At 35.0% G+C, this 18,674-nt stretch overlaps 1 protein-coding gene across 4 annotated transcripts in view; it reads left to right on the top strand.

The window, feature by feature from the left end:
- The first annotated feature begins 5,520 nt into the window (after positions 1 to 5,520).
- Dmxl1 (Dmx like 1) overlaps positions 5,521 to 18,674 on the top strand; it is a 134,933-nt gene continuing 121,779 nt past the window's right edge. For all 4 annotated transcript variants that reach the window (XM_010633900.3, XM_033761680.1, XM_033761681.1 and 1 more), the window contains exons 1-4: positions 5,521 to 5,646; positions 8,740 to 8,811; positions 12,356 to 12,434; positions 16,100 to 16,223. The gene's annotated coding sequence lies outside the window, so the exon portion shown is untranslated. The remainder of the gene's footprint in view (positions 5,647 to 8,739; positions 8,812 to 12,355; positions 12,435 to 16,099; positions 16,224 to 18,674) is intronic.

An 18,674-nucleotide genomic window follows, 5' to 3' on the forward strand; every position in this document is an offset into this window, starting at 1 on the left:
ATCCCCAGATGTCTGACTATTTATTTAGCATAACGTTTTGTTTTGGTACCAGGGATTGAACTCATGACCTTGCGCTTACGAGGAAGGTGGTGGCACCACTGAGCTAAACCCCAGCCCAACATAATGTTTTGAAAACTCATTTATGTTGTAGCATGTAGTACACCAATTTTTTTTTTTTTGTATTCAGTTCTGGGGATTGAATTGCAGAACCTTGTACTGAACCACTTCTCTAACATTTATTTTATTTTAAACTTTGGACCCCAGGATGAGCTCCAACTTGGAATCCTTCTGTTTTAGCCCCACAGAGTACTAGGATCACAGGCATTTGCCACCATATCCAATTCTATTCCTTTTGACAGCTCAATAATATTCCATTATATAGATATACTTTATCTCTTCACCATTGATAGATATGAGTTAATTTTCCTCACCGGTCATTATAAATAATTCTGATATAAACATTCACTTCACATTTTTGTGTGGGTATATGTTTTCAGTTTACTTGGCTGTGTACTTAGCCAAGTACTGTTGAGTTATACTAACTCCATGGTTAACTTTTTTGAGGAACTACCAAATTATTTTTTAGTTTTCTTTCTTTATTTTTGTATTTTTGAGACAGGGTCTTGCTGTGTAATTCAGGTTGGACTTGAACTTGAGGCAATTCTCCTATCTCAGTCTCCCAAGTGCTGAGGTTACAGGTATGTACCATCACACCTGGCTATTTTTCAGTTTTCATGATTCTTCATTCCATCTTTTACTTTTCCACCAGGAATGTATGAGGGTTTCAGTTATGCCAAAACCTCAGTTATTTTCTTTTAAAAAAATTATTCTAGAAGGTATGAAGTGTTACCTCATTACGATTTTTATTTGCATTTCCCTAATGAATAATGATGTTAAACATTGTACTCTTAATTATAAGTTTAAATAAAATGGTAAACAAAGAGTTATCTCATTTTTTTCTTCAAAGATTGACACCTTGTTTTGTAAATGTACTTATGTTACCTATTAGAATTTTTTGTTATGCATTAGGTGGAAATTATTAATACAAAATATAACTTCAGAAATGAAAGAAAAAAACACGATTACAAATCTTCATTAGACTACACTGAACTATATAGCCAGAGTCACTGTCAGGAGATTTCTTTTTCACTTTTTAATTTTTTCCACTTTCTATATATCTTTAAGAATCTTTTGTTGTTGTTGTTAGTACATGTTTGTAGCACATAATGATTACATTCCTTGTGGGAGTGGGAGCATGTACATAACACATCTTCTTTTTTCATGCCTTTCTCCTTTCCTCCATCCACATTCTCTCCATCTCTTAGTCACCTTTCCTTTTGCAAAAGATTGGTCTCCCTACTTCCATTATCTTTTATTTTGCTCTGTTTATATTTTGGATTTCTCATATGAGAGAAGCCATGCAATATTTAATCTTGTGTATGATTTATTTCACTTAAGGTGCATCTGTTTTCTTACAGATGACTCAAGTTTATCCTTTTTATGGCAGAATTGTATTCTACAGACCACGAATCAAGAAAATAGGGTTCTGGAGCCCTCTCTGCCACTAAGATATTACCAGTTTATTTGGACGTTGATTTTCTTGGGTGTAATATGAGTGTACTTAGTCGAATGTTATTTCAAGTCCCTTTTCTACTATTTTTTTTTCCTTTTCTACTATTTTTGATAGCTTATACAGAGCCAGTTTGGCTTTGGTAGGAATCAGTAAGATAAGGTGTTCTGATTTAGATCTAAAATGTTCCTTAAAATTTTCATGTGTGTGTAATATGGCTGTATTATGAGGGTACTGTATTCATCAGTGGATTAATTCACTGATAAGTTCAGTAGCTACATGTGCTTTTAGGAGGCAAGGCCTGGCTATAGAGGTGTGTCACTGGGAGCCTGACCTGAAAGGGTGTGTTCTTGTCCCTTGTTCTTCTCGTCTCTACTTTTTGGCTGCTATAGGTGAGCAGCTTTTCCTCTGCTATTCTGTTTCTGCCTTGGATCCTGCTGACCGTGGACTGAAACTGTAATCCCACATAAACTCTTCTTCTTTTAAGTTGTGGGTGTCAAGTGCTCTGTTTCAGTGACAAGAAAGTGACTGAGACAGATGTTGTTGTTGTTGTTGTTTTTTGTTTGTTTATTTGTTTGAGACAGGGACTTTGCTGTGCATCCCAGGCTGGCCTCTTAACTTCAGGTGATCTTCCTGCCTCAGTCTGCTGAGTGCTGGGATTACTGGCTTGTGCCACCATGCCTGGAAATGAAAACATTTTGATAACAAGAGTGGAATCCTTGCTGTCATTGTATCTGACCATATGTTTTATAATCTTTTGGGAGTAGCTCACAGGAAGAATTTTGAGAGATTTAGAGATACCAGTTGGAGAAACCCTAGAATCCTATAAGCCAAACTTGATGGGTGATATTGGTCAGAGCTCAGAAGGTCAGAACGTTTTAGAAATACAGACAGTAAAGGCTGGCCTCAGGAGGTTTCAGTTGGGAACAAGGACTTCAGTCACAGTTGGACTAGAGATCTAGTGTGTTATTCTCTGGTAGGAAATTTGTCCTTTTGCCTGTGTCCCAAGACTTTGTAAGAAACTGAGATTAAGGATGGTAGACGAATTACTCTGTAGAGGAAATTTCAGGGGAGCCCAACATTTATGCTGTGCTTTAGGTATTGCCAGCTGCATTTAGCCAGATCTACAGTGAAAATCAGGAACAGAAAGTAAATGTGAAAAGTTTGTATTTTCATCAGAAAGGAAGTGTTTGGAAAGTTGGGGCCATGGAAAGCATAGTTGCTGAAAAGAGTAACATTAAAAAGAATTCAAGTACTTTGCATTAAGACAATATGAAAGATGCCTAAAGACATCTCAGTGACTTGCAAGATCCTTTAAAGGCTCAAGAGTACAAACTTGTGAAACTTTTGTTTGAGAAGCTACTGTTGCACGTGGGAGGAAGCCTTGCCATCATCTATGTTGTGCTGGTTTGACATGTTTGCAGAATGCAAGAATTTTGGGGTTAGACTTCCACTCAGATTTCAAATGAAGGCCTAGGAAGCAGGGAAAGAGCCCCTGAGAGGGTAGTGTGTAAAGGTGTAAGAGTGAAGTGGAAAGTGCAGTGGAGACCCTAGGAAGTTGGAGATGTCAGAAATGTGGATCATCTGTTGATGAAAGCTTCTGACTGTGAGTGGACCCACCCCAAGAGAGAGGTCATGAGTGTGCTGCAGTTGTCAGTGCCATATGAGCCTGGTTGCCCAAGTCCTTTGGGGTCTGCAGCATTACAGCTTTCTCTTGGTGTCTAACACAGAGCTCCCAGATTTAATGTTTGCCCTTCTGTTCTTAAAAGTTTAATAATTTGTTTTTGTTTTAGCCCCATTCCTTTCTAAGTTTTTTTGTTTTATTATGGGAATGTGCCATTGTATGTTGGAAGTACAGTGGTACCTTGGTTCATGAACTTAATTCTTTCCATGATTCTGGTCATGAAATTTGTTTCACAATTCTGGTTGCATACTATGCTTGCAGTTTAGTTACAGACAGATTTGTAGAATGAATTCTGTGACCAGAATCATGGAAAGAATTAAGATCATGAACTGAGGTACCACTGTATTTAACTTTCCTTTATATGTCTTTAGGCATTCTCCAGTAAGAGTTAGCTTTGAGTCTCAAAGGAGCCTTTGGACTTGGACTTTTCAGCAGTGATGGAACTGTTTGGTGATTCTTAGAGGTAGACTAAATGCATTTTGCATAATGAGATGGACCTGAGTCTTTTGGGGACCAAGGATAAAATGTTGTGATTTAGATCCAGATTGTTCCCTAAAATTCTCATGTGTGTGGAAGGTGATTTTGTTAGGGGGATGAGTTCAGTATTTTCATGTGTTATTAAAAAGTAGGGCCTGGTTATAGAGGTGGGTCACTGGAAGTATGACCCAGAAATGTGGTTGTGCATTCTTGTCCTTGTCCTTTCTCCTCTCTTTCTCTGGTTCCTGGCTGCTATTGGGTTGAGTACCTTCCTCTATCTTCCTCTCTGGCTCTTATTTCTGCCTTGGAGCCTACTATTGTGGACTGAAACCCTGAGCCAAAATGAACCTTTCCCTCCCTTAAGCTGTGAGTGTTTGGTATTGTGTTTCAGTTTCAAGAAAGTGACTAAGATATAATATATACATATAATATAACCTATTTATAGTAATATATATGTATGTGCAAAAGTAATGAGACAATAAGTTACTAAACCTTTAAGAACTCAGATGGAAAATATAGTTTGTGGTAGATGCTCTATTGACAACATCTATACCTTATCTGCCTACAATATTAAATTTTAGGAGTACAGCAAAGTACTTGGTAATGGAAGAAATTCCTGTGATGAGAGAAGGAAGGAGAGGATAAGACACAAAAAGAGAATTGTGGTCGGAAGAGTTCTCTAATTGTAAATTTTTTTTTTTTGAGTCAGGATCTCTCTGTGTAGTTCAGGCTGACCTTAAACTTACGGTGTAGCCTAGGCTGACCTCAAACTTGCAGCAGTCCTCCTGCCTCAGCCTTCCAAGTGCTGAGATTACAAGCATACTTCACCACACCCATCTGTAAAATTTGAAAAGTGCTACAGTATGTTTGTCAACAAGGCTTAAATTATGTATCTTTTTGTTTGGTTGGTTATAGTGGCTGTTTTTGTGAAATTCAGTACTTATTCTATAGGTATTTATAAACTGCTAATTGCATTCCAAGCCCTTCATTTATGGTGGTGGTGGGGTGTAGAGAACAAGATATACTCTCTGTTCTTATAATTTAATTTATAGAAATGGAAATGAATAGTAAAAAAGACATTTTTCAAATCATGGTATATGTGCTATGAAGACAATAAAGAGCAAGGTGATAGAAAGTAGTAAGAGAGAGATAGTCAGGAACTGAGACCTGGATGTTGAAAAGAAACTAGCTAGACAAAGACCAGTCAGATGAAAGTAGTATAAGCCACTTTGAATTGGAAAAAGAAACAGTGGAAAGGACTTTTATAGGGACAGGAGCGAGATGAGGAAAGGAAAGAATATACTGAGATGGATTTGTAGGACAAGCAGGAGTATTGACTGTGGTGATGAGTTAGGATTTGAATCCAAGTACAGTGGGAAACTGTTCAACAGGTTTAAGCAGTGGGAAGCTATTCAAGAGCTGCTCAAGAATTCATGTGAATTCATTTTCACACTAACATGATTTTTTTTTAAATGCATTTTTAGAGACAAGAATAGAAGCAGTTGGAATATTAGCAATAGTGCAGGAGAGAAATTATGGTGGTTTAGACAACAGTTTCAACATTTGGTGCAAGTAAAGGAAGTGGATATAGCTATATGTTTTTTCCAGATAGGACAGATACAACTTTCTGTTGGACTATATATGGGAAGAAAGAGATAATTCCACATAATGTTTTCTTGAAAAAAATATATAAAATAAGTCTGTTTAAGACATTGTTTAATACCATTGCTCTACATGATAAATACTTATCTCAACACTTAACATTTTTATTTTATTTTATTTTATTTAGGCTTATGCATCTGGATGTGACATTGTGATACTGGGAAGTGATTTTGAAAGATTACAAATAATCCCAGGTGCTAAACATGGAAACATTCAAGTGGGATGTGTAGACTGTTCAGTGCAACAAGGCAAGGTTTGTAATCCTATGGTAATAATTTGTTTTGAATGTTTTTTTTTTTGTCAGAATAATCTCTGAAATATGAATTTCCTGTTGAAGTGTTTTGTTTCAAGGACAAAGTGACTAAATTTCTTCGGTTTTCTAAGATGTATTATAGAGTGTTTAGAATTCTGTATTTATATATCTTTTAAAAGTAGAATAGAAAGAAATAGACTTATTCCTATAGAACATGTCTAAAGCTTACTTATTTATAAATTAATTGGATTCAGAGACTAGAATGAGAACTCTAAGATTTGTTTACAGATTCTTTTTTTGTACTGAAGAAAAATCATTTGCTACAGTAAGCGGTATTTAACACCTTGTAATATGTACATAAACTTTTTACTAAAAGACCAATTAAGCATTCTCCAAATCTGTAAGAAAAATGAAAAATTTTCCTTGGACTTTTTTGCATATCAGAAAGCAAAAAGGTAACATTGAAGATAAAATAGCAACAACAAAAAAATGAAGAAACAGGGAATATAATTCTCCTAGATTAGATTAAATATAGTTTTGTGTGGTACCAGAATGGGAATCATACTAGTAGGAAGCATTAGGTAGCTTAAAATAGCACTCTGCAGGCATAGATGATCATGTCTATTTATAATTGTAGCCAGACTGGAATGAACTTTGCAAATTACTTTTTTTTCTATTTAAATGTGTTGTTTGACTGTGTGATTCCACTGGAACTCGTGTGACTGTGTGTGTGTGTTTGTGCACACGTGCTAGAGATTGAATGCAGTTCTTCAAGCATGCTCAGCATGCGTTGTACCACTGAACACCCCTCTCCCCAGCAGAACACTGTGAGTAGAATAAACATTGTCATGTAAGAGTTCATAGGCATAGTCTCTTTACAAATTTATCCTAATTTCTGATGAATCTGCCAGTATGTAGTTACTATTTGAGACTTACGGACACTCTTGATAAAAGAAGTTTCTAGTGTTGTAATCTTTACCTAATATTTTCTGCTACCCTCCTTTTTTTATCTTTATGTTTCTTCTCTTTACTGTAATTACAGGTATCTCTTTTTGCCTATTTACATCTTTTATTCTCACTGTACTACAAACATGATCTTTATTATGGAATTCTAAAAATCTATTTTTCCATTATCTTCATGTTTGATGTTTTAGCTCTGAAAGTTCCTGTGGTTTTTATCATATAAAAACTTTTTGAGCCAGGGATTTAGCTCTGGTTCTGCTGCCTGCCATGAAAGCACAAGGTCCCAAGTTTTATCCCTGGTACCAAAAAAAGAGAAGGAAATACTAGCAAAAGCACCGTGGCACATGCCTTGTAACCCCAGCACTCTGGGAGGCTGAGGCAGGAAGATCACAAGTTCAAGCCCAGACTGGGTAATTTAGCAACTTAGACCCTCTCTCTAAATAAAAAATACTAAAGCTGGGATTGTAGCTCAGTGTGAAGGCCCTGGGTTCAGTCCCAGTTATAGAGAAGGGGGTGAGCAGGAGAGATCAAGAATCTTGGTAACATTTTTGCTTCATAAAAACCATAAAATTAATTTTTCTGAGAAAAATTATCTGCATTTATCTTGTTATTTCTCAGCTTCAAAACATTCTTAGCTTCTTATTTCTTTGGAAAAGTCAGATTGTTCACAGTGGCATGGGTTCTTATGTCCTGACTCAAACCTGCTGTTGTATTCTCATGTTCGTCGTTGTGTTATAGGGAACATGTTCTTCTTGCCAAGCTGGTGGCTAATCACCTCTAAATATTCATAATCTTTTCCTCTGTGTTCATATGCAGTCCTGAGTTTAAAATTTAACACTCATTGCCTTTTGAAATACAACTCCTACCTAAAAGCCCAGACTAAATACTCCCTCCTAGATAACTCAGTGCAGGTGATTTCTGCATTCTAGCAGGTGAGAACTCAAAAGTATCCACTGAAATATCTTTTTTTTTTCCCTCTGTATGTAATTAATTCATTTCATTACCTTCCTTTATAAGATCATATATTTTCTGTCTCTGAATCTTGAGTCTTTCATGTTATGTAATTTCTCTTATTTTGATAACTTCATTATTTGGGACTCACTTAAGCTATGATAGTAGCTACCTTGTAAAACAGAGCCTGGGGCTGGATATTTAGCTCAGTGTTCTGCCACTTGCCTTGCAAGCACAAGGTCCTGAGTTTGATTCCTGGTACTAAATAAATAAATAAATAAATACCAAAAATAAATAAATAGCCAGAAAAGGTTATGTTCCATTGATTTAACAGTAAATGTAAGTGACTAGGGTTAGTGTAGCTCAGTGGTAGTATTTGTATATGAGGTCCTGAGTTTAATCCCTACTACCCTGCAAAACAATAAAAAAATAAAGAATACATTTTAAAGATAAACTGAAAATATACTCAGGGAATTCACAAAGGACTACTAGATTTACGTTTTATTTTTAAGAAGGTAAATATGTGGCTAAATTGTGAACTTGGATGATAGATAATCTAAAAACTGATTTTTAAATCATGTCACATTCCATACTTGGCAAAGATTACATTGATATGTTTTCTTCTGTGAGAAAAACAAGTAATATTTATGTGCATGTTATATATGATTTAGTATATGCTGAATGTTTTACAAATGTAGCAGTTCTCAAAATAGGACTGTTAGGAGGACAGTCCTACACATATTAATAATGTGGGTAGGGAAATTAAGGTACAGAGAGATTAATTTGCTAGTTTCATAGAAGGTAGCAATATTAGAATTATAACCTAGATGTGAGGGTCTTCAGAAGTGACATTCTTACTGGTACAGTGGTGCATATCTATAATCCAGCTCTTCAGGGGGCTGAGGCAGAAGGATTGCAGATTTGAGGTAAGCCTCAAATTTAGTAAGATCTGATCTTAAAATAAAATCGGTTATGGGTGTAGCTTGTGACAGCATGCTTGCCTAGCATGTGTGAGACTGGGTTTAATTCCCAGTACCACAAAAGAAAAGTCTTACATTCTTAAGTACTGGTGAATGAAATTATGTATGTGGATGTATTTTAGATTGTGTCATTTATTTCTTTTGATCCATAAGTTAATGTATCCATAATAATTTTCTTTTTCTTTCTTCTTTTTAAAAGATTGCAGCATCCTATGGAAACCTTATCTCTATTTTTGAACCAGTTAATCTACCAAAACAAAAGAAAAATTTGGTTAGTAAATTTATAATTTTTCTTTGAGGAATTGAAATGGTTTTAGAATTCAAAGGAAATAAAATCACAGTGACCATCAGACAGACTAGTATAAGTTATACAGTATAATTAAAGATATATGTTAAATCCCACTTTTGTATTAAAAATATGTTTAAATATGCCATTGGAGTAAAATTACATTAAATTATGCTACTAAATTGTCTTGAAATGCTTTTCCTTTTTTCTTCTGACATTTTAAATTTTATAATACATATTTAAAGAGTTAAAAGTTAAGGCTGTGGATTTAGCTCAGTGGTTCCGCTGCCTGCCTCACAAGTATAACATCCCAAATTTGATCCTCATTACCAAAAAAAAAAGAGTTAAAAGTTAAAGTTGTTATTTACTTTATCTCTAGCAGCAAACACTTGCATAGCTAAATGTGGCAATTTACTATTGGGTTTTAGGTCTACCTTCATATGTATATTGTTAAATTACATGTTCTACTTTCAGAGTTTTAATATACTTCTAGGACTTAATTTCTTTCTTTTACTATGTCCTGTAATTGTTGTCTGGTCAGTGAATGTTTGTTTTTTGGTACCGGGGATCAAACTCAGGTCCTTGTGCTTGTGAGGCAGGCGCTGGAACCACTGAGCTAAATCCCTGGCCCCAAAATGAAAACTTTTGTTTGCTTTATTTTGTTTTTTTTTGGTAGTAGGGATCAAACTCAGAACCTTTCACTTGCAAGGCAGGTGTTGAGACCACTGAGCTAAACCCCTGGTTAATGCTCTTAAATATAGCAAATCGACCACAATATTTTCCTTATTTCTGTTAAAGGTTAAACTAATGATTTAAGCCATATGAGGGAGGATCAGCCTAGTGTAGTTGAAGAACAGTGTGTTAGAAATCTTAGAACTGGTTTCTGTTTCTCCTGTATTGTAGTTATTTGATCCAAAGCAAGTCAGCCTTGTAAGTTTATTTGCCCAACTCTAGATTGACTAAGACCTATTCATTAAACAATGTTTTAATAGAAAAACCTGTAATTTTTAAAATCATTTTCATGTTTTCACTTAATTTATTAATATCTTACAAATTACCTCTAACTTAGTTTGGACAGTTATTCTTCTTTTCCTTTTTTGTCTTTCTTCATTTCCTTCTTTTCTTCCTTTCCTATTGTAAAATGAGAAAGAGAGCAGAAGCCCAAAAAGTGACTTGATCACTCATTTTTGACTATTGAGCCATGGAGCTGAACATAAAGTTAACTGTTAACTGTATTAATTCTTAGGTGTGAGCATTGTTTCCTTACCTTGTGTTAATGAAAAATATTTTCTCTGGGATAGTTTATATCCATCTTCCATGAGAGGAGAGTTCGTAATTGTCATTTCTATTTGTGTTTGTACAATCATTTCTATTTGTGTTTATCGAGTGAATTCAATATTAAAAGCTCATAGAAAATGAAAAAATGGAAATAAAGTATTTGTAAATAGGGAAGGGAGGAGGGGGTAAAGGGAGGGCAGGGATAAGGGGAAAAAATGAGAACCAAGGCCTGTCATATAAAGGTACAAGATCCCAATGATGAATGTAATTGTGCTGTATACCTAAAATGTACCAATAAACTCAGTGAGAAAAAAAAAATTAAAAGCTCATAGCCATATGAATTAATAAGTGGCAATACTACAAAACCAAGTTTAATATGGTCAAGCCACCCAGAATAAAATACTTCAGCCCTTGAGACATTTGTTGAATGAAAAAAGCTATTTTTTAAAATTCAATGTTTTAGGCTGGGGATTTAGCTCAGTGTTTGTGGTGCCTACCTTGCAAGAGCAAGGACCTGAGTTTGATCTCCAGTACCCACCCTCCAAAAATTCAATGTTTTATGTTAAAATGCCCTTATTAGTAAGTGTATAGTAGAAATGTTTATTTTTTTGAGGGCCAGGGATTTAACTCAGCGGCTCTGCTGCCTGGTTTGCAAGTGCAAGGATCCCGAGTTCGATCCCCTGTACCAAAAAAAAAAAAAAAAAAGAAATGTTCAGTTTTAATTCTTTTTCTCTAATTTATTATTGATGACTGTAATAGTGTAAAATACTATATAAGAGGAGGCTAGTTTATTAGTATTACCAACAAGGTAGAAAATATACTTGAAACTAGATCAAATAGAAAAAAACATAGATTTGGAAAAAGTATAAAATCTGTAATTCTAAAATACAGTTTTGGGGCTGGGGATTTAGCTCAGTGGTTTGGTGGCCTGCCTTGCAAGTGCAAGGACCCGAGTTCAATCCCTGGTACCAAAAATAAATAAATAAATAAATAAAATAAAATACAGTTTTGTAGGTATTTGTGTTCTCATAAAAAGATGTTATTCTCTTTATGCATTCTAAAATGCTCTTTTGAGATAGTAAATATTCTCATGAGAACATTACTGTGAGAAGTTTACCTCAGAATTATGGGTAAATACATGTATCCACATCCTGCCCTAGGAATTTCTAAATATCTAAATGCGAGGGTTGCCTATATAATTATAATTAGTTCTAGAGAAGGTTCTCATATTCACTGTGATTGAGATCAGCTCCTAGAAAGTCAGCATTTCATCAAAGCATATTTGTAGGCCATCTAGGGTATCAGTCACCTAGGGTGTTGGTTTAAGGTACATGTTCCTGTGCCACAAACTGTAGACCTTTGAACCTGAATTTATGGGCATTGGAAGACTGAACTTTTAATACATAACTTTGCCTAGTCTTTGTTGTACCACTTTGCTGTAGTTTAAGAGCCATTACATTAAGAGAGGATTTATGGATTTCACTCTGTTAGTGGGCAGTTAAATCAATTTAAAGATCACAACTTGAATTTAAAAAGAAAATGTAATAGAATAGAAAAATAATCAGGACATATCATGTGTGTCCCAGGCTAACTATAGATTTCATTTATATGTATATGTTTATGTACCCTGAGTCAGTGCAAAATGTATTTCTTACTGAGATAGGAAGAAAGCAAAAACGCCAGGCATGGTGGTGGTACAAACCTGAAATTCCACCACTTGATAAGGTGATGCCAGGAGGATCATGAGTTCAAGGCTGGTCTGCATTTCATAGCAAGTCTCTGTCTCAAAATATTTTTAAAACAGAAATGCTGGAAAAATAACTGCTTTAATAAATGAAGGACTTTCATTATATAATATTACAGAAGTGTTATTTCTTAATTCTTCTGCTGCTGCTGCTGCTGCTGCTTTCTACATTAAGAGAAGGACCTATCAAATAACACACCTTTAAAGTTAAACTTTTGACTCTAACTATAATAAAAATAGTACTTTATTCTGGGGTTACTAAGTCTTAAGGTGGAATATGCTTGTTAGTTATTTATACTAAAGATAGATTTTTGGACACCCAGAAGTGGATATTCTCTCAGTGGTCTCCTTCATATAGTCCTGGTTTTTGTTTGTTTTTTTACTTGGACATTGTTTTCCTTACAAATGACCAGCTGTATTCTTATAAGAATAATAAACATGAACATACACATTTAACAGAATAGATGCCAATCATAACTGCCTGAATGATGTTTTTTCTAATTTTAGGAATTGGATAGTCAGTGGCAGAAAACTGGCCAGTTTTTTCTGGACTCAGTAGCACACAATATAACTTGGGATCCTACAGGTAAGAAATAAGTGAGATTGACTGAAATGAAATATCCTTTGTGTTGTTTTCATTTATGTATTTTATATGTGAGATTGTAGGTAATACAAAGTAAGTAATATAGATTGTGCTCATTTAGAGTTTATAATGAATTGAAAACTATGCACTGTAATAAGTGAAAGAATATTATAAATACTAAAATAAGAATGCCTGTTACTTATGGAAAAGAAGCATTAATTATGGGGAATCATGGTTTCATTGAAGAGGTACCTTTTGACCTGACTAGTAGATAGATTTAAAAAATGAAAATAAGGCAGGTGGAGTAGGAAAAGAAAGTGAGATCTAAGGAGAGATCATGAGTATATATTCAGTTATCTGTTTCTGCATTTTAAAAAAATCCCAAAATTTAGTTACTTAATACTTCATTTTAGTGCTTATAATTATACAAGTCAGGAATTACCATAGGGTTCTGTGGGAATGGCTTATCTTTTGTTACATGTGTTACCTGAAGTGACTTGTCTATGGCTCGGGGCTTTAAGAAAGGCTTTATTCACATATATAGGCCTTGGTCCTTGCTATGGATTGCAACACCTTTGTTCTTCAAGTGGCCTTTCTCTTGTGTGGCCTCTTAGTGGGGTAGGTAGCCTAAATTTTAACTTGCTGTGGTAGCTGGATTGTGAAAGTGAAAGCATACCTTCAGTAATTCCTAAATCATAGGTTTAGAAGTCCTAGAATGTTACTCTTATATTTCATTCTATGGTCAGAACAAGTTGTGAATTGTATTGATCAGCTTTTCTATGAAAAAATGTGTGTGTGCATGTATTTGCATGTTCCAGAATAAACCCATGGCCTTATATATATATTAAGCACATTTTCTACCATTTAGCTATATCCTATCCTTAAATCTTTTTGTTTGTTTGTTTTGTTTTGTTTTGTTTTTGACTTTTTTGAGACAGGATCTCACTATGTAGTTGAGACTGACCTGGAACTCACTTTGTAGCCCAGGCTGGTCTCTAACTCACAGTCATCCTCCTGCCTCAGCCTCCTGAGGGCTGGGATTACAGGCATATGCCACCATACCCGGCTTTATTCTAGCCTTAAATCTTTTTAATTGTCTGAAAACTACAGTATTACAGGGTTGTTGTTGCTTGTCAGTTTAATTTTGAAGTGCTGGTGATTGAACCTAGAGTTTTGTATATGATAGGCATGCACTTTGCCACTGACATACACCTTAGCACTTAAAACCATAAAAGGTTTTGAAAGAAGCTAGTGCTTAAGCTTCTACTATATATTGAGCTTCTGATAAGTGCCTGGCCTGTGCTACCAACATACCTAATCTTTATAGCAACTGTATACAGACCTCTAATTTTTTTTTTTTTTTTTTTTTGTACCACGGATCGAACTTGATTTCTTGGGCTTGTGAGGCAGGCAGTGGAACCTCTGAGCTAAATCCCCAGCCAGACCTCTAATTTTATTGAGGCTCATCAATTTCCTTACTAGATCCAATTCGTATTGCTAATTGGGGTGCATATTTGAGATTTAGACACAGGGATTTCTGATGCAAAATTTATGCTTTTTTCTCAGACCTGCCATTCTTTTGAAATAAGAAAATAATCATTCTAGACAGATGCACATCCTTAATTGCCAATGTGGATGATTTATTTTTGCTAGATTGTTTTGGCTAAAATTGCTAATTCTTTGTCTTCTTTGTATTCATGGTAGCATAACCTTTTTCTCAGTCTCAAATCACGAAGTTGAAACCTATCTTTGAACCTCTTGGTTTTTCATTTTTTAGTTGTTGAAAAGGCTTGACAATTCCTTGTTATTTCACTTTTATAAAAATTGTGGGTGGGCCAGTGATTTAGCTCAGTGGTGCTGCTGCCTGCCTCACAAGCGCAAGGTCGTGAGTTTGATCCCCCCCAAAATTGTGGGAGACTATACACAAAATTTATCATCTTAAGCACATTAGGTATACATTGCAGAAATATTAAATACTTTCATAATGTTGTGCAATAGTTATCACTATCTGTCTCTATAATTCTTTTTACCTTATAAAAGTGAAACTCTTTAAGTAGCAACTCCCTTTTCCTTTACCTATCCAGACCTGGAAACCACTGATCTACTCTATTATCACTCTTTCTTTGTCTACCCTAAGTACCTCATATAAGTACATAGAGCATATGTCTTTGTAACTGACTAATTTCAATTATAATGTCCACAAGGTTTATGCTGTCATTCTTTCATGTAGTTGATTTTTTTTAAGTGAAATACTTAAAATTCTCATTTCCTTTTTTTCTGTACTCAGTAGCTGTTTCCTTTTGATTACTTTTTTAAAAAATCTTTTTTGGTACCAGGGTACTTTTGCTTACTTCTGGGATTAAATGTATCATCTGTAGAATTAAAACACTAATTTGTGTCAGTGTCAGCCTAACTTCAATAAAACACTACTCCTTTACAGCTCTGCCCCCAGTGTTTAGTTGAAGTTATAAAATTACATCTTATACTGGTAATTCTCCCTTTTGAGATATCTTTTAGTCTTTGTTTCTTTAATAGGATTCAGATCCTCATGATTTACTATATGAAGTATTATAGTTAATAAATCAGATTTTCCTGACTTATGTTTTCTTTCCTCTTGTCTGTAGAGTTATTTTCTAAATTAGAGTTATTTTCTAAAAGGATTTTTAATCTTCTTTTTTACTAAAGTCTTTAAAAGATGAAAGTTAAGGATTACCTCTCCAGAAAAATATACATATTACAATACAGCTTTTGTATATTATCTCAGTGGAGGGAAAGTCATAGGCTTCTTCAAGTCCGTTGATGGTGCCTTCTGTTAGTAACCTTTTTCTGAAGTACAGATCCCCTTCTTTTTTCAAAATCTTTGACTTCTGACTACCTGTATATAACAAAGCCTGAACTCCTTATGAATCTGAAAAATGCCTCAAAATCTCATCCTGGCATTTTTTTGCAACCTTGTTTCTTTTTCTAGTCTTTATGTTACCTTAGTCCTTAATTATACTAGATTAAGAGGCAGTTTTGGAAAATGAAGTTGCATGCCTTCATGCTTTTGTGTTAGGTCCTATTTCTGAAATCCTGTCGCCTCTCTTTTCCTCCTGTTCATTCCCTTAGGACAAGGTTTCATGACATTGCTCCCCCCCATACTTTTACTACAAGCACACATAATTTCTCTTCCCTAGGACTTTGCACAGATTTCTATCATGTTTGTAACACTTTTACAGTAGATTGTAATTTTTCTCATGTATTTCTCTCTACTGGAATGTGAACTCATGAAAAAGGGCAGTGTTGGGCCAAGGATTTAGCTCAGTGGTTCTGTCGCCTGCCTCACAAGTGCAAGGACCCCAGTTCGATCCCCAGTACCAAAAAACAAAACAAAACACGCATACGGAAAAAGCACAGTGTTTTGTCAGTATATCCCCAGTGCTCAGTACAGTGTGTGGTACAAAGAAGATAGTCATTAAATGATTAGTGAATTGAGAAGGTCACAAGATGTAGTCCCCTCTTTTCCAAGCCTATTCAACAAAATTAAAGTATACCCTTCTTCCCCAAGTTTTTTTATTATTGTCTCTATAGTGTTGTATAAATTGTATTATCTTTATTGTTTTATGAAACTCTTGAACTTGTATTTTAACTCACTATTAAATAATAAATAGTGAATGTATTTTTTTTAGGTAGTCGTCTTTTAACTGGTTCCAATTGTTTGCAACTATGGTCTAATACTAATTTAAAGAAGCTAAATGAAGATGAAGATCCCGATCTCAACTTTGGGGATTGGAGATGCATTTGGCATTGCAAGTAAGCAACTAATTAGGGGACTAAACTGATATGCCTGTTCTTTGTGGCTTTATTATATTATAAATGCATTTTAACTTGTGTAAAACCACAGTAACATTGATTTCTTTTTGAGTATGGCATGTCTTTTGTACACCAAGAACTCAACATTTTCCATGTTCTAAATGTCGATGTTTTTAAAAATGAAAATATCTAGAAAGAAACATAAATATAAAAGGCCTACATGAAGATCATTAAATCGAAATTGCTAAATTATACAAAAAGATATTCTTTTTATGCTTTTGAATGAAAGGCTTTGTAATATGGGGAAGTTTGTTTTTCCCATATTAATTTATATATTGACCATAATTCTTGTCAGAATTTGATTGGAATTCCTGCTTTTGAGCATAATTCTGAATTTCTTTGGAAGAATAAGATGAAAAACCAGGGAAGTGAAAGAAAAGAAAAATGAAAGCAGGCTGGGGATTTACCTTAGTGGTTCCAGCGCCTGCCTTGCAAGCACAAGGACCAGAGTTCGATCCCCGGTACCAAAAAAAAAAAATGAAAGCAGTATAATAAAGCTATAGCTGATCAAGCAGTTTGTTGCTAATCTAGGAACAGACATATGAAGATGTAGGTGTAGACTTAACCATGCATAGATACTCAGTGTATAAAGCAGCATTTCACAGTGGAGCAATAATTAGCTAGCTCTATGAAAGGGAAAGTGAGTTAGAATATCTTTTGTAACAGGTATCAAACAAAGTGTCAGATGTGGGCAGGGGATTTAGCTCAGTGGTGCTGCCGCCTGCCTTGCAAGCGCAATGTCCTGAGTTCAATCCCCAGTACCAAAAAAAAAAAAAAAAAAGTGTCAGAGGAAAATCCTGAATTTCTGTACAGTGAATCAAAAGTATTAGAGAAAATATAGATACATTTCTCTGTTTTAGAGCTATAATATGCAATTTTGTTTGTAGTCACTGACCATATTTTGCTTTTGCCCTTGAGATGTGGTCAGTCTCATTTGGATGTACTGAAAGATAAACAGTGGATTTCAAGAAGTGAGCACACATACAATAAATGAATCTAAAATAGCTTTTTACATATACATGTGTATAAAGTAAACACTAGGTTTCAAAAACTTGGCATGAAATGTAAACTATCTCTTAACTTTTTTTTATTGATTAGGTGTTGAAATGGTAGTGTTTTTTTTTTTTTTTGTATATTAGGTTAAATAACATACACTTAATTTCACCCATTAATGTTTTCCTTTTTTATTTATTTATTTATTTATTTTTATACCAGGGATCAAACTCAGGTCCTTGGGCTTGTGAGACAGGTGGCGGAACTACTAAGCTAAATCCCCAGCCCTCTGTTTTTCTTTTTTTAATCTGGCTAATAGATTCTTTTTTTTCCCCCTGTAGTGAAAATCAAACCAGGGGCTTTCACATGCTAGGAAAGAGGTACATCCCCAGCCTTTTTACGATTTTATTTATTTGTTTGTTTGTTTGTTTACTTATTTATTTATTATTTTTTGGTTTTTTTGAGACAGGTGTGTCTCACTATGTAGTTGAGACTGACCTGAAACTCACTATGTAGCCCAGGCTGGTCTCGAACTCACAGCGATCCTCCTGTCTCAGCTTCCCGAGTGCTGGGATTACAGGCGTGCACCACCATGCCCAGCCTACAATTTTATTTTTGTAGCCAGGTTTTTAGTTGTGCAGGCTGACCTCAAACTTGGGATCCTATCTCAGCATCCCAAGTAGCTGGAATTACAGGCATGTGCTATCACATCTAGCTCACTAGTAGGAGATTTGTTTTTTTGGGGCCGGTACTGCAGTTCAAACTCAGGAACTTGTGCTTGCTGAACATCACTGCTGAGCTAAATCCTTGGCACCAATAGTAGGAGATTTTAAATGATATATTTGACTTCTATGTGTTACTTATGTTGTATTATTGAAGAAAATATTCTGCTTTAGAGTTAGGGAAAGACTTTCTAAAAATGATACCAACACTAGAAACTGAAAGGAAGGGAAAAATTAATAGTTTTGACTAACCAGGTACACATTTGTAGTCCCAGGTATTTGGGAGTCTGAGTAACATGGTTAAATAATGTCTCAAAAAAAAAAAGTTTTGACTATTATCAATACCTTATTTCTAATAAGGTAGAAAACAGAAAGGAACAAAAGCCTGAAGGAAATGTGGAATTTAGGGGTTAATGCCTTTTTAAGTCAGTCCTAAAAATTAATTAGAAAAGTATAAGTAACATAATAGTAGGTAATAGTGGGCAGAGAATAGAATTGTATTATTTTTTTATGCAGTGCTTGGGCACAAAATTTAAAAAGGTACAATAGGCTGGGCCTGTAATACCAGCACTCAGGAGGCTGAGGCAGGAGGATCACTGTGAGTTTGAGACCAGCATGAGCTACACAGTGAGCTCCAGGTCAGTCTCAACTACATAGTGAGACCCTGTCTCAAAAA

This window comes from Fukomys damarensis, unplaced genomic scaffold (assembly GCF_012274545.1).
Source record: "Fukomys damarensis isolate Sample0158 unplaced genomic scaffold, DMR_v1.0_HiC HiC_scaffold_9, whole genome shotgun sequence".
NCBI classification, from domain to species: Eukaryota; Metazoa; Chordata; class Mammalia; order Rodentia; family Bathyergidae; genus Fukomys; species Fukomys damarensis.